Source organism: Pelodiscus sinensis, chromosome 2 (assembly GCF_049634645.1).
Source record: "Pelodiscus sinensis isolate JC-2024 chromosome 2, ASM4963464v1, whole genome shotgun sequence".
NCBI lineage: Eukaryota > Metazoa > Chordata > Testudines > Trionychidae > Pelodiscus > Pelodiscus sinensis.
In genome coordinates this window covers 128,894,794-128,911,421 of record NC_134712.1, presented here as the reverse complement: position 1 = coordinate 128,911,421, position 16,628 = coordinate 128,894,794, and the positions used below count along the sequence as shown (strand labels likewise).

The 16,628-nt window shown below is 44.3% G+C and overlaps 2 protein-coding genes across 36 annotated transcripts in view; one reads left to right on the top strand and one right to left on the bottom strand.

Annotated features, from left to right (window-relative positions):
* The window catches only part of CDH18 (cadherin 18), a 1,055,536-nt gene that overhangs the window by 624,328 nt on the left and 414,580 nt on the right, over window positions 1-16,628 (bottom strand). The gene's annotated exons all lie outside the window — the stretch shown is intronic.
* Window positions 1-16,628, top strand: part of LOC106731726 (uncharacterized) — a 136,594-nt gene that overhangs the window by 73,251 nt on the left and 46,715 nt on the right. For 10 of the 33 annotated variants that reach the window (XR_012901763.1, XR_001368005.3, XR_003088647.2 and 7 more), the window contains 2 exons: window positions 2,752-2,862; window positions 15,181-15,317. The exons of 16 other annotated variants lie outside the window; for them this stretch is intronic. The gene's annotated coding sequence lies outside the window, so the exon portion shown is untranslated. Of the gene's footprint in view, window positions 1-2,708; window positions 2,863-15,180; window positions 15,318-16,628 lie in introns of all 33 variants that reach the window. 7 more of the 33 variants (XR_012901768.1, XR_012901767.1, XR_003088649.2 and 4 more) reach the window with 2 other exon arrangements.

The window sequence follows — 16,628 nt, the reverse complement described above, 5'->3', positions numbered from 1 at the left end:
GTATATCGTCTAGTGTTAAATAAACCTGTTGTGATTGTGTAAGATGTTGAACACCCTCAATTTCTGTTAACATCAATTTGGAGCTAAAAGTGCGGAGCACCTCATAGGATAGAGTCTTATCTGACTAAAGACTTAGCCTACATCCTCTTACTAGATTAGTAGAATGTGCACAATAGTAAGTCTTTAGAGGATTCAGTCCTAACAGTAATACTGTAATAGTAATATTGTGCTGTACGCAGAAGCAACCTAAAGAAACACATTCTATGGAGTACACCTGGAAGAGACAAATTTTGTCTTAAATGAACTAAAGATTGTCATGAATTTTTGAAAAGTGTAATGATTTTCACAGTAAGATCAGATTTGAAGTTAAGTTTCTCAATAATGAAATAGGAAAGAAAGAATGAAATATAAGAACTTTAAAATTGGTTACTGGGCTTCTATAAGAAAGGCTTCTGAAAATTATATGTGAACACTTCTAAGTAAACACTATTAATATGATGTGTAATGTAGTTGTCTTTCAGACTTTAGCACAGGAACAAAAAACAAGTATTGGTGAAACTGTATGCTGGCAATGGCATAATAGAACATGGAGAAGGAGAAAGCCCACAGTTAGTCAGAGTGTAATGGAAAAATCAGATGTGAAAGCTGCTGCAATTGTACAAGACTATTTAATTATAAATGGCATTGTTTCTGTAACACTGCAGTAGCACTCTTGACTCACAGCATTACACCAGTACATTGTGTGTGTGAGAGAGTGATGGCAGAGCAACACTTTTCCATTACAAATCCCTATCCTCAGGAGTTTGTAACTCATCAAAAAATAAGCCTTGGTCTACAATTACATTTGATATAAATAAAATGTAGTTGGAAGAAGTTTTGGCTGAAACTCTCTACTGGTATTACTCTCTACTGGAATTACTTCATCAGACAGATCACTCCATTATTTTTTTCAGTTGTATATTTTTTTAAAACTGTCAAAAGGTGCCCTGAGCAATCTATAAGTGTGCATGGGTATGTTGTGAGGTGACTGAAATGCCAAATAAGTCAAACTGAGATTTTAGTGGAACTAACTTGTGATTGCAAGACTACCAATTCAGCTCAATGCATGTATTTCTAGTACTGATCTTACATACATATCATAACTGAACATATACACAAACACACCTATTTACATATATATCTGTACTGCAGCAGTGACTTTTGTGAAAATCATTTTTCCACCCTTAAAACTTAAAATATCTCAAAGAATATATATATATCTATATCTAAAATGTCACTGCAACAATACAGAAGAAAACAGTAGATATGGCTAGAAAGCACATATATTGGAGGTCTCAGAGGGGTAGCCATGTTGTCTGTAACTTTAAAAACAACAAGTAGTCTTGTGGCACCTTAGGCCTAGTCTACACTAGGACTTTACCCCAAATTTAGCCCCCTACAGTTGTTTATCTAAGTGATTTGTCAACACTACCAACACTGTTGCACTGCCCTTAGGGGCTGTGGAAATAAAATCCTTTAGTCCTGATTTTCTCAAAGAGTGATGTTATCCCTGAGTGTGAATGGCTGAAGTTACGTTAGTGTAGATGCTACATTGCTGGAAATCTGACCCCATTGTCCAAGGAAGCCTCCCACAGCCGTTTCTATGACCACTCTGGCCACAACTTGCATCTCTGCTGCTCCCCCGCTGAACTAAAAAAGCCCGAGGAATGGTACAATGGCCTGTCCCACATCGCCAGCTTTGCAAGCCCTGTGCAAGTGAGCAGCATATTGTGGCAGACAACATGAGTGTCCCTAACATTCCCTCAGATACTGCAACAATGGTGAGTTCTTCTGCTCCCATGGTCCTGACTTCCCAGGGGTGCAGAAGAGCTTCAGTGTGAAGTGCATGGGAGATCCTGGACCCCTTGTTGTTCTCTCATTATTGTGCTGATGTCTGGATGCTGATATTCCCTGGCCAGGCGCCCTGCCTCAGCCTCCCGACCCTGGCAGAAAAATTCCTCCTTATTCTTGCACAGGTTATGTAGCACACAACAGGTTGCTTCCACAAAGGCCATGTTGTGTTCGCTCATGTCTAAGCAGGTCAGGAGACTCCTGAACCTTCGCCTTAAAAATCCAAAATGGACATTCCACCACCATTATGCACCTGCTCAGCCTGTTATTTAACTCCTCCTTGCTGGGATCCAGGCTGCTCGTTTAAGACTTCATGAGCTAGGGGAGCAAGAGCTAGGCTGGGTCATACTGCATCACAATCGGCATGTCCACCTCTCTGACTCTGAGCAGTCTGGGAAAAAAGTTCTGGTGTGCATCTTTTGGAAGAGGCAAGAGCTCTGAAAAATGAGCACATCATGCACTTTTCCTGACCATACCACATTAAGGTCGGTGAAGTGTCCTTGCGATCCATGAGTGCCTGCAGCACCATAGAGAAGTACCCCTTCAGGTTAATGTACTCTGAGGTCAGGGACCAGGATGGGGATGTGTATTCCATCTACAGTGCCCCCACAGTTAGAGAAGCTATAATGGAGCAGAGTAGCTTCCCATTGACCCAGAAGAGGAAGAGCCCCTCCGTGAGCCCTTTTGGGCAGAACTTGGTCCTGCCTTCTCACTTGACTGGAAGTCAGGAGGCGTGGTCAGGTCTATAAAAGGCCAGCCCCAGAGCTCAGTTGGGGCCCAGCCAGCAGAGGAACCAGATGTCTGCTCTGTGCTCCCAGGCAGGGAGGCTGAGGACTCTGGCCTGGACCACCATGTTTGCAGGAGGCTGAGGACCATCCTGGACCACCCTGCCTGAAGGAGGCTGATGACTAGACTGGACCCCTGCTGGAGCTATCAATCCCCAACACACCGGTGAACCTTCCAGAGAATCAGGTATGCGTGGGGGGGGGGGGGGGGAGGGAGAACTGAGGTAGCCCAGGAATAGGTGACCACAATTTGGCTGAACCAGAGCTGGGGTCAGTGTGTCTGAATCCCGGATGTTCCAACGACAGACTGCTCTGCTGATATTAGGGCCCTGGGCTGGGACACAGTGGAGTAGGTGGGCCTGTCACCCTTCCCCCGCCACCCAACTGCTGGGTGGCAATCTCCCCCCTCTGCCACTTCAGGCCAACCGCCTGAGAATGCTGGATCTCTGCCCAAACAAGGAGACCCAGCCATTTACTGTTTGTTGTGCTGCCTCGCCCTGAACCAGGGCCTGCGAACCAGAATTCTGGACTTACTTGCTTGCAGCCCCACACTGTACCAAGGCTTGGGCCTTAATGTTTACCTGCTGCCCTGCCCTGCACTAGGGCTTGGACCACTGAACTATATAATGGTTTGTTTGCTGCCCTGCCCTGCACCATGGCTTGGGCCTTACTGTTTACTTGCCACTCTGTCCTGAACCAGGGCTTGGGCCATTGAACTATATAATGGTTTGCTTGCCATCCCCGCCCCCCCACCTGAACCAGAACGTGGGTGTTACTGTTTACCTGCTGCTCTACCCTGAACCAGGGCCTGGGCTATGAACTGTAACTGATGACTGTTTGTTTGTGTTACTGCCCCACCCTGAACCAGGGCCAGGTCTATTGACTGTTTGTTGTTGCTCCACTCTGAACCAGGACCTGGGCTTCTAACTACCCAAACTGGTTTATTTCCTATTGAACTGGGCTGGTCATCAGCCCAAGACCCAGGACCAAAGGGGCTCCATGGACTTGGGCAGAGGGGCTGCCCACTGACCTGGAAGGGGAAGAGCCCCTCCATGAGATCCGACAGGCTATAGAAGCCCATGGTGGTAAAGCCCTCCATGACAGTATCCACGTTCCCTAGTGTCACGACCCTCCATAGACAGATGTTATTGATGGCCTAGCTGTGCTTGTATGAGCACAGTCCCAACTGTGGATTTCCCCATCCTGAACTGGTTCCCGATTGAGTGGTAGCTGTCTGGTGTGTAAAGCTTACAAAGGGAAATGGCTGCAAAATTCTACATGGTGAGAGCAGGCCCCATGCAGGTATCCTGACACCTCAGGGCTGGGATGAACTATTCACAGAGTTCCAGGAATATGGCCTTACGCATGTGGGAGTTGTGGTCCCACCAGTCTGAGCTCATCTCCCAATGCCGGAGTAGCATTTCACTGTGTCCAGGCAACTGAATGGTGTCCACAGTAGCATGAGCACCAGGACTTGCCTGAGCATATCCTCCTGGCCACGCTGAGGTTCATCCCCATCCTCATCTTTCTCGTCTTCCTCCTTCTCCTCCTGCTTCTTGTCCTTTTCCTGCTGAAGCAACATGTGGGCACTCTCGAAGTACTGTGCCATGAGGAGCAACACAAGAGCCATGAGCATGGAATGCTTTGCAGCACCTCGGGCTTCATGGTCATAGTGCTGTGGCATGTGTGCAGCCAACCATGAAAACTGAGACACAGCTTCCTGATAGCAGGCTCTGGTTCTCATGGGGGACTTTAATCACCCTGACATCTGTTGGGGGACCAATACAGCAGAACACAGACAATCCAGGAAGTTTTTGGAGAATGTTTGGGATAACTTCTTGGTATAATCGCTGAAGGAACCGACCACGGGCCATGCACAGCTTGACCTGCTGCTCACAAACAGGAAGGAACTAGTAGGGGAAGTAGAGCTGTGTGACCACCTGGGAAGCATTCCTCTGTCTAGTGCGGAGATCATGGATGTTGGGGGCATCCCCCCAAACCTGAATAAGGTCCATGATCTCCACCCTGGACCAGGAGGCACCCACCTTCTCCAGCCCCTGTCAGGCTCCTGGGAGCTGGCAGACTGCTCCTGGGGAGCGGTGGAAGGCTGGCTGCCAGTGGCTCACTGGCTCATACTTTGGGGCCACTGGGTCAGGGGCCACAGTGGCCACTGCTGGCTCTGGATGGCAGGCTTGGAGCTGGCCCAGGCACTGTGGCCAGGGTCTACCCCTTTAATGTCTCTGGGGCTGAGTAAGTTTTCCTGGTTGTGCACAGAGTGGCCACCAGGGCTCCCTGGGAAGGGCTGGAGGCCCCTTATTTCGAATTAAGTGTCTACACAGCACTTAATTCAAAATAGCTATTTCGAATTTGGCATTACTCCTCATAGAATGAGGTTTACCAAATTCGAATTAAGCGCTCTGCTATTTCTAATTAATTTCGAAATAGCGGTTTGCATGTACAGACGCTATTAAAGTTAATTCAAAATAATGGCTGTTATTTCAAGTTAACTTTGCAGTGTAGACATACCCTCTGAGAACATTCGATTCTTGCCTGTATAAGGGGGACAGACCTTCACCCTCTCAACATTGGATGCCCAGAAATATATATATATATATATATATAGTATCATGGGCTTTCGGGAAAAAAACCCACTTCTTCAGATGAACTTAAGTGGAGAAAAAAGGGGGACTATCAGAATTATAACAGAAAAAGAAGAGAGAAGGGAAAATGTACCTATCAATACTAGTGCAGGTGAGGAGGCTGAGTGGGCTAGAAGTGTCCCATTCCTAGTGGGTCACTTAACTTGTAATATTGGTCAGATAAGGTCCAATCCTGCTATTTAAGAAATAAAAGGCAAAAGCCCATATTGATTTTAATCAACAGGATCTGGTTCTGAGTGGTTTAAATAAAATATTATTTAGAGTTTTCAAATTAAGCAACTGATATAGTTTGGAATGAATTGCTTGTTGTCAAATAATTTAGGCCCTAATTCAGCAAGTTACTTAAGCATATGATTAAAATTAGTCACATGCCTTGGTGAACTAGGATATATTGTTCACTCTAAAATTCGATATGTGTTTGATAAGAAATTATTTTACAATCATGGCTAAATAAATGAATAAACTCACTTTATGGCCCCAATTCAGCAATGGGTTTTAGCATGTGATTAAATGCTTTACTGAATCAGGTAATAAACTAATCAGGGCATATTCAGAATAAAGAGAGACTTTATATTTCCTTGATAAATAATGTGTGAAACCCTGCCTCCGCCATGGTCAACAGCAAAACTCACCATATATGTTTTATAACTTCCTAAAAGTGAAATTTCATGTGTCTTAATTTGTGGGTTCAACCCTAATCCCCATTACCTTCTTTACCAGGGATACCTTTCTTTTCAAGTTCCCTGCTTTTCAGAAATGCTGAGCAGTCACCTTCTCAATTAGGCCTCTTTATGATTTTTCAGTTTGGGGACTAAAAACTGAGGCAGGCGGGGTTGATCCTTCTTCGAGGAGGGGTTGGACCAGATGACCATCTGAGCTGTCTTCCAACCCTAATCCTATATGATTCTCTGAGGTACTCAAAACTTGTCACATTTGAAGAGTAGACCCAGAGACCCACGTTAATGATCCTTATGAACCAAAGAAAAGACAAGATGTTTGAACAATTGATTCACTCAATAATGTTTTAATTTGATTTATTTGGGTGGATGGAATTTTAAAATTTCCTGGCTTTTGATATTTTAAGCAAGACTTTCCACTTTATTTTAATCATAGAATAGAATCATAGGGCTAGAAAATACTTCAGGAAGTCATCAAGTCCAACCCCCTGCCCAAAGTCAGGACTAACCCTAACTAAATCATCCCAGTCAGGGCTTTGTCAAGCCGGGACTTAAACACCTCTAGGGATGGAAATTCCACAACTTCCCTATGTAACCCATTCCAGTGCTTCCCTACCTAACCCATTCCTCCTAGAGAAATAGTTTTTCCTAGTATCCAACCTGGACCTTCCGCACTGAAACTTGAGACCATTGCTTCTTGTTCTGACATCCGTCACTACTGAGAACAGCCTCTCTCCATCCTTTTTGGAACTTCCCTTCAGGTAGTTGAAGGCTACTATCAAATCCCCCCTCACTCTTCTCTTCTGCAGACTAAAGAAGTCCAATTCCCTCAGCCTCTCCCCGTAAATCATGTGCTCCAGCTCCCTAATCATTTTCATTGCCCTCCACTGGACCCTCTCCAATATGTCCACAGCCTTTCAGTAATGGGGAGCCCAGAATTGGATGCAGTATTCCAGATGTGGCCTCATCAGTGCCGAACAAAGGGGAATAATCACTTCTCTAGATATGCTGGCAATGCACCTCCTAATGCACCCTAATATTGCCATTATCCTTCTTGGCTACAAAAGCACACTGTTGACTCATATCCAGTTTCTGATCCACTCTAATCCCCAGGTCCTTTTCTTCCAAACTGCTGCTTAGCCAGCCTGTAACAGTGCTTGAAATTCTTCTGTTTCAAATGCAGGACTCTGCACTTGTCTTTGTTGAACCTTATCAGATTTCTTTTGGCCCAATCTTCCAATAAATGTGGGTTTGTAATTTACCTTACACAGGGACAAAATTTGTATAACCTTTTGAGTTCTGTTAGTGCTCTTGTACTAATCAGGAATTTTAATTTAAATTCTCTTTTCTATTAATAAATTACATGACTTTGTGTTTGATTATAGAGAGTGCCGTTTATTAAATGAAATGATTGTAAATGAGCTTTCAGCATAACTTTGGCACTGCTTAGAAACCATAAGTGCCAAAGATGAATAACAAATGCCCTAAAATCATGGCTTTACTTTTGAGGAACCATTAGAATGGCTAGTAAAAAATTAATGGAGCATTAGTACAATTTGGGAGACCCTCTAGAAATCTGGCTAAATTCCTTTTCGTGCTTCATTTACACAACTAAGTCAGAGGTTTCTGTTCAATTGATACCAAAATGAGTATGACTGTCTAGCTTTCTTGTCTGTGAAATTTGAAAGAGTGAGCCACGCATAACTTATACAGTGATGCGTGGCAAAGACTGAAGAGAGCCTGGTGCAATAACTCTGACAGTGTCAAACTTCTGTACTTATCTCTATGACTTGTTAAGTAAGGGCACGTCTACACAGCAGCATTATTTTTTAATAACTGATGTAATTCTGAAATAACAAAGAGCACATCTACACAGCAAGCCTTTATTTCAAAATAATGTTGCGCTGGAGGACTTCTTACTCCAACTCTTGTAAGGGAAGTCGAAGGAAGAGTGTTCTTCGTTTTACTTCCTGCTGTGTCGACAGCACTTAAAGCCAAGTTAAGCTATTTTGACTTAAGCAACACAATTGACGTAGCTGAAGTTGCATAGCTTAATTCAACTTAAGCCCTGATGTGTAGACATTCCCTAAAAGCCACTGCTCTGAATGGCCTGCTAAACACCAACTTAGCAAAATCTTAAAAAACAACAAATAGACCAATAGCTTCTGGACTTCTAATATTCCTGTCAGCTGAAGAAGTGGGTTGTGCCCAAGAAAGCTCATGATACCATCCACATGTTTTGTTAATCTATAAAGTACCATCAGACCATTTGTTGTTTTTTAAGTTTATCCTGTACAGACTAACTTGGCTATCCCTCTGAAGCTTTTGACCATTCCAGCAGAGGACCATGAATAGCAGAAGAAGTGTGCTGTGGGATTGACTTCACCCAGCCAAGCACATATATTCAGGCTTCTGTAGAAATAAAGTAGGACTTTTTATTGCCATCTTTGTCTCTCTGGGGAAGGAAGAGGGGACTTCAGGCTCAATAATTGAGCAAACTCTTTGCCTCTGCAACCAATAGTTAGGTTTTCCTTCTGTAATAAGTGATTTTGAATAACCTGCCCCCCTTAACATCTTAAAGTACAGAGCAAAGATCTGTCATGTTACCTCAGTATCATGTACTGTTGTACCAAACATTATTTAAAAAAACTCATATTTAAAAATTCATCCACAGATATTGAGAACTTCTATTACTGATCTGTTTCTGCAGCATTTGACTCTTTATTGAGAAACAAAAATCAACTTTCTAGCTCTTCTGGTCACAGAGGAACCTTTATTACTGAATTTCCACAGGATGCCTCAAAGAACAGAAAGGTCTGAAGTAGGGATGTTAGACATCATTTAATTTAATAATTGTGTGACCACTCCAAATCTTATCAGTTGCATGTTTTCCGAACCTTTTCCAACGCCAGCGACCAGTGCTCTCCGGGCCTCACTTGTGGAGAGCCACTGCAAGCTGCTGCCTCTGTATCAGTACTGGCTCCCCCTGAGCAATGGCTCCTGCCTCCTTCCCCCCCCCACAACCCTGCTGCCTCTGAGGATGGCAGCATGAGGGCAAGAAAGATGGCTCCCCACCAGTATTGTCTCCTGCCTGCCACTGATAGAGAGGCAGAACCCCGAGCGGGGGTGGGGGAATGCTGGTGGCTCTGCAGGAGCTGATATGCATGGAGAGTTGGCTTGAAAGCCAGCTTCCCACATGTACTGACAGGCTCCTGCCTGCCTGCCCTCACTCTCAGGGGTCTGGGTGGAGATGTCTCAATGGGATCTGGTGCTCATGGGGAGCTGGCTTAAAAGCTGGATCTCCACAAACACCGGCTCCTGCCTCCCCTCTCCTTGATACATCTGAGAAGCTAGCAGCCCTAGTTTAAAGTCCAGGAGTATACTTCATTGGAGTACACTAAATGTGGAGCCTACCTTGGTGTTATGCCTCTAAACTACTATGTGGCTGGAACTTTTGGGAGGCAGCTACCTTCTTGCTCATTCCTGAACCAAATTTGAGCACTGGTAGCCAGTAGGATGGCCACTTACAGGATGATATGTCAAGGTTTTCTCATGTCCACTGGTTCCCCTCATGTAACAACAAGTTATATACTAGGGTGCACAAATATCGGCTCCTGGGCCAGATCCACTTTGCCAGACTTAGCCCCTGGTTGGAATTCATAATCACTATAATTACCTGTGCCTCCATAGGTATAAGGGATCATAGCTCCCATTGGCCACAGATTGACGTTTCCAGCCAATGGGAGCTGCGATTACCCATACCTGTGGAGGTGCAGGTAAATATAGCAGCAGCAGCCCACCAGGAGCTAACCCTGGTGAACTACCACCTTTTTATAAGAACATAAGAACAGCCATACTGGTTCAGACCAATGGTCCATCCAGCCCAGTATCCTGTCTGCCGACAGTGGCCAAAACCAGATGCCGCAGAGGGAGGGCTTGCAACAGGTAATCCTCACATGATCCCTCCCCTGTCACCCACCTCCAGAGAAACAGAGGCAAACCATTCTCACCCATCTAAGTTAATAGCCATTGATGGACCTAACCTCTATGGATCTATCTAGCTCTTTTTTGAACTCTGTTAAAGTCCTATCTTAGCCACATCCTCTGGCAAGGAGTTCCACAGACTGATTGTGCCCTTAGTGAAGAAAAACTTCCTTTTGTTTGTTTTAAACCTACTGCCTATTAATTTCATTTGGTGACCTCTAGTTCTTATATTGTGGGAATATGTAAATAACTTTTCCTTATTCCCTTTTTCCACACCAGTCATGATTTTATAGACCTCTATAATATTCCCCCTTTAGTCTCCTCTTTTCTAAACTGAAAAGTCCACTTTTTTTAATCTCTCTTCATATGGGACCCTTTCCAAACCCCTAATCATTTTTGTTGCCCTTTTCTGAACCTTTTCCAATGCCAATATATCTTTTTTGAGATGGGGTGACCACAACTGTACGCTGTTTTCAAGATGTGGGTGTACCATGGTTTTATATAGAGTTTCTGTCTTATTCTCTATCTCTTTTTAAAAGATTCCTAATATTCTATTTCCTTTTTTGACTGTCGCTGCACACTGAGTGTATGTCTTCAGAGAACTATCCGCAATGACTCCAAGAACTCTCTCTTGCGTAGTTGTAGCTATAATAGTCCCCATTATATTGTACATATAGTTGGGATTATTTTTTCCAATGTGCATTATTTTACATTTATCAACATTACATTTCATTTGCCATTTTGTTGCCCAATCACTTAGTTTAGTGAGATCTTTTTGAAGCTCTTCACAGTCTATTATGGTCTTATTTGCTTTTCTTGCTGCGCATTGGGATGGTTTCTTCCAGTGCCTTCAAAAAGGCTTCTTTAAAATACTGCCAGCTCCTCCTGGACTCGTTTTGCCTTCATCATAGCATCCCAGGGAATCCTGCCCATCAGTTCTCTGCGGGAGTCTAAGTCTGCTTTTCTGAAGTCCAGAGTGTGTATTTTGCTACTCTCCTTTCTTCCTTTACTCAGGATCCTGAAATCTACCATCTCATGATCACTGCTTCCCAGTTTGTCACATAGCTCTACTTCCCCTATTAGTTCCTCCCTGTTTATGAGCAGCAGGTCACGCTGCGCATGGCCCCTGTTTGGCTCCTTCAGTACTTGTAGCAAGAAGTTATCCTGAACATTCTCCACAAACTTCCTGGATTGTCTGTGCACTGCTGTATTGGTCTCCCAACAGATGTCAGGGTAATTAAAGTCCCTCATGAGAACCAGGGCCTGCGATCTGGAAGCTTCTCTCAGTTGTCCAAAGAAAGCCTCATCTACCTCCTCCATCTGATCCAGTGGTGTATAGCAGACACCACCAACAACATCACCCCTGTTGCTTCCATCTCTAAATTTAACCCATAGACTCTCAACAGTCTTTTCTCCCTCTAAATACTGGAGCTCTGAGTAATCATACTGCTCTCTTACATACAATGCAACTCCTCCTCTTTTTCTCCCCCGCCTGTTTTTCCTGAACAGTTTATACTCCAGTTATGTGAGTCATCCCACCAAGTCTCCGTGATTCCAATCAAATCATAGTTCTTTGACTGGGCCAGGGCTTCTAATTCTTCCTGTTTGTTTCTCAGGCTTCTCGCATTTGTGTACAAACACCTTTAGATAACTAGTTGATCGCCCTACCTTTTCTATCCGAATCAGGTGTCCTCCTTTGTTGCTCGTTTCTCCTTGTGATTCTTCCCAGTGTCCAACTTCCTCACTTAACTCAGAACTTTGGTCTCAATCCCCCAACAAACCTAGTTTAAAGCCCTCCTCACTAGGTTTGCAAGCCTGCCCATGAAGATACTCTTTCCTCTCTTGGTTAGGTGGATCCCATCTCTTCCTAACAATCCTTGTGCCTGTAACAGAGTCCCATAGTCGAAAAAACCAAAACCCTCTCTCTGACACCATCTGAGTAATCATGCCTTTACTTCCTCAATTCGACGATCCCTCCCTGGACCTTTTTCTTCAACAGGAAGGATGGACAAGAACACCACGTGTGCTTCAAATTCCTTGATCCTTCTTCCCAGTGATACATAATCTGCTGTAACCCGCTGAAGGTCATTCTTGGCCCACATGGAGAAGCAGGAAGGGGTAGCGATCTGAAGGTTTAATTACTTTTGTAAGACTCTCGGTCACTTCCTGAATGCGAGCTCCCTGTAAGAGAGGGATTCTCGAGATTGCAGGTCTGGACAGCAAATGGATGACTCAGTCCCTCTTGGGTGGTATCTTCTTTTGGGAGTGGTGGTCATGGAACCCCCATATCTAGGACAACGTATCCCATGCCTTCCATTAGATGGTGTTCCCTTCTGATTTCTTCCCTAAGAGGTCCCTGCCAAAGCATTCTCCACCACAGTGCCTGTGGAGAGAGCCTGATAGCGGTTACTTACCTCTACAGGGATGGGGGATACCTGAGTTGGCCTTCTTCTCCTTCTAGAGGTTTCATGCTGCCATTTCTCTTCCTTGTCCTGTACTGCCCTGACTGGCTCTTCAGCCTGCTGTGCCTGCAGAATGAAATGCTGCCTTCTATCGAGGAAGTCTTCATCCTCTCTGATAGAATGTAAGGTTGATACTTGGCCCTCAAGTCCTCTAATTTTTCTTCCAAAATGGTGATCAGCGTGCACTTATGCAGATAAAATCCCTTCTGTCTTCTGGGAGGAAAACAAACATGGCACATGCAGTGTAGATAACAACAGCAGACCTATCACCATCCTTACCTGGCTTCCTTCTGAGAGATTCCTCACCTGTAATTAAATACATCCTTGAAGGGCAGAAGTGTAGTGAAAAGATTTTAACGAATGGCGAGTGTATCTCACCTCCTTCCCAACTCCCTCTCCAAACTCCTTGTTAACAGCCCCTGTTTGCAAGCTCCCTGGTTGCTGACTCACTCCTTTTATAAAGCCCTGGACTGCCTGATAGCCCCTCCCCCTGATTAAGGCTCAACCAATGAGCAGAGGCTTCTAGATTTCAAACCCTGATTAGAAGCTCACAGCTTCCACCTGCCAGTCGCAACACTCACTCTGTGAAGGGGGTGGGGGGAGGGGAAAAGGAAGGAGGAAAAAAACCCCCAAGAACTTGAAACAAACTACAGAAACAACTCATGTGAGATTTGTTAGTTTCAGTAGATCACTCATAGGACCTTCAGTCCAACACAGTGTTAAAGTTTAGCTACACCTCAAAGATGAACCAGGAAAAAAAAGCAGTCTGGGATATACAATTCTGATGTTGGATTGGTAGATGGAGCCACTTGTTTTAATTTCAAGTTTTTGAAATATGATGTATTTCCATTCTTGCATCTTCCCCTGTCAAAGCAGGTGCCAGTAAGCTGTTCATTTTGTTCATTATGGCTTCAGCATCACTTTGCTTTATAGCTTTCAGGGTAGGATTCAGCCTATTCTTACTGTTTCTAAATCAAAGCAGTGCATTTAGTTTTTCATTCTGCAGCAGAAGTAGCTAAGTAGTAGGATTTGGTAGGATATCCTCCATAGCTCCAACAATAATCCTGACACTAAGACCCTCAACTGGAACAGGTTTAAAATTAACAGAACAGGAACATGATAATATGTATGCACTGTATTAAAACTAAGTTATAGTGATCAGAGAAGTATAAAATAGATGTGTCTCTTCAGAGATTGTGCAAAATGACATCAGTATGCAGTTTCAACTCCCTTTATTTAATTTATATTAGCCCATCTTTACAATACTTTATGTACACCATATAAAATTTAAATTGATATATTTATTAAAATAGAATAGCATTTAAAATAAATGTATACAATGTTAGGCCATGTCTACACTATGAGATATGGTTGAATTTATTAAGGTTGATTTCTTGCCACCCCATTTTGTAAAGTAAAAGGTTTGTGTCCCCATGTGTGCAAGAATTAAACATGGTTGAAATAATATGTCCTCACTAGGGAGACTGCCATCAACTTTGAAAGTGATGCACTGTGGGTAGCTATTTCACAATTCCTGTGCCACTTTGCATTCTGGGTTTTGGCCCTGTTTACCTGTGTAGAAGCCATAGCAGAACGAGTATGGCCCCCTTTTTGGATTACGTTGTGCACCAAAGTATTGTGCTATTGATGTCTACTTTGGTGTGCCTAATGGTGCACTATTTCAAGAATATATACAAGTCACTCCACCAGGAAGAGGACAAGGCAGTATCTCAGTCTCAGAGGGTATGTCTACACTAGCCACCCTCGTTCGAACTAGGGTGGCTAATGTAGTCATTCGAACTTGCAAATGAAGTGCGGGATTAAAATATGCCGGGCTTTATTTGCATGTTCCATAATATTTGTGAGAGCAATGGGGAACGTTATCTGGCAGGGTAGAGGGCTGAGGCCGAACACTTAGCAAGAGATTTTGAGCAGCCAGGCACGAGGCCAATAAAGAGAACACAGAGCAGGGCAATGCAAATCAGAAGCTTTGAAAAAAAGTATTATAAATTTTGAGTCATGCACATTGCTCTCAATGAGGTGCCCCTGCATTTGTGTGTTTGTCTGTAATCGCCCTCCCCATCCCGGCAATGCAAATAGAAACTGTTGTTCAGAGATCATGCATTTTTATTTAAGGAAGACAGCAGGAACAGAAAAGAAGTCCATGGTAGGACCTGAAGGAGTGAGGGGGGGGGATCAGAAATGTGAGAAAGACAGCCTTTTACCTCCTGAGGCTTTGGAGGTTGAGTATGAGCATACCCTTGATTCCCCACCCCCTGCTGTGTCCTGAGGCCCCTGGGGGTGAAAGCTATGGAACTGGGTGAGAAAGGAAAATTATTCTGCATAGGGTGGCAAGTAGGATCCCCTCCAGGCAGGCACTCCACCACACCCACCAGGGGCAAAAATACATTCTTCTGTTGCTTTGCTTGCAATTCCCTGCATGCTTTCCTCTCCTACCATTCTGCTATACTCTCCTGCTGCTCTGCTATCCTCTCCTGTCACTGGCATCTCCTCCAGGAACTTATTCTTCCACTCCTTTTGTTCCTTAAACATGTCTTCCCTTGTCTGTTTTTGCATGTGTATTTGTGTGAGCCGGACAACTGCTGGAGCTGAGGGAGCATTCAGCAACCTCCCTGATGTTCCTGCTGTAACAAAAAGTTACAAAGATACAAATTATAGGAGATGTATTGTGTAGCCTGAAACTTGATCTCTTAATATACAGCAACGGTCTTTCTAAAGACAATGGAGATGTCTTCTGTATAAGGACAAAGTTATGCTTTAAAGTGGCTACTGTACAGCAGGTACACAACAGAGTTCTTAAGGAAACACCTGGACTCATACTTTTTGGACACAGGCATGGTAAGGAGTCTTCCAGGGCATGGTCCTACAGGTGGGAGGGAGAAGGCAGGGACAGGGTGTTGGCTCATGTGGCTTTGCTCCTCTATATTTGCCGCACACCACTTCCTGGGAGTGTGCTATTTTCTTATCCTGCAGACACCTGTAGGTGGGAGGGAAGAAGGGAAGGGATGCCAATGGCTAAAGCCATGCTAGCAGCAAAGGCAGAGCTAATAGTGTCCCCTGCTTCATCCAGCTTGATATGCAAAAGATCCATTTTCTCTGAATCAAACAGAGTGATAGGAAGCTGTTGGTGACTAAATGTGGCCAGAATTTGGGCCTTATGCTGCAGTGCTTTGTGCAGCAATAGACCGCTTACTGCTGGCTTGGCATGAGAAAGTGTCCTACTGTGAAGGATGGCATAAGGGTAGCCTCCCCAAAAACCTTCTCAGAAGGATCAAAGAATTCCTATGTGAGAGCTTCGTGGAACTGTGCAGACATAACTCCCACTCCATCTTCAGACATGTTGACAAGCTGTTCCAAGACCCCCACGCTGTGTAAGCAGAAAGAGCGTGCTGCACCTAATTCCCCATTGTCCGAACCCACATGTAATAAGAAAAAAATTGTGAACTCACCAGAAGGGCCAAACTGTGAGACATCCTGGAAGGACGGGATTGTCTCCAAAGTGATGAAAAGTTCTTGACTCTCGCTGCTCACCAGCTGGCCATTCTTTGTCCTCCTCCTCCTCTTCCTCCACTACCATGCTGTCCTCCATACCACTGCCGAGTGTCGTTGCCAGATTCCACAGTCTGGCTTGGGAAGCTGGTTGGGCCCCTCTAGTATTGCATACAGCTGGCTATTGATATTTGCAGTGATGCACCAGACCACTCATTTGCCTCCTTTGTTTTGTGATAGGACTGCTTGAGCTCCTTTATCTTAACATGGCACTGCTGGGAGCCCCTGGAGTATTCCTCATAAAATGAGGTTCACAGGATCTTGTGAAAAAGGTTTTTTTTTTCTAACAAATGGCCCCGTCTACACGGGGCTTTTTAGCAGCAAAACCTCTTCTGCAAAAAGGATTGGCAGAAGATATGCAAATCGCGCTCTCATTTGTTTGCAGTGTAGAGATAGCCCTGGAGAGCAGTAAAGGTGTAAGTTCTGGCCAGAGCTGTCACAGTGGGGCACTGTGGGATGCCTTTCAGAGGCCAAAATGTCAACTTTCTCAATGCTGCATCTACACTACTATGAATTCATCCAGGCACTGTCAAATTTTGCATTATTCCTTATGAAAAGCAAAAGTACTGAAATTGGTTTCAGCAGCACTTAAAGTCAATG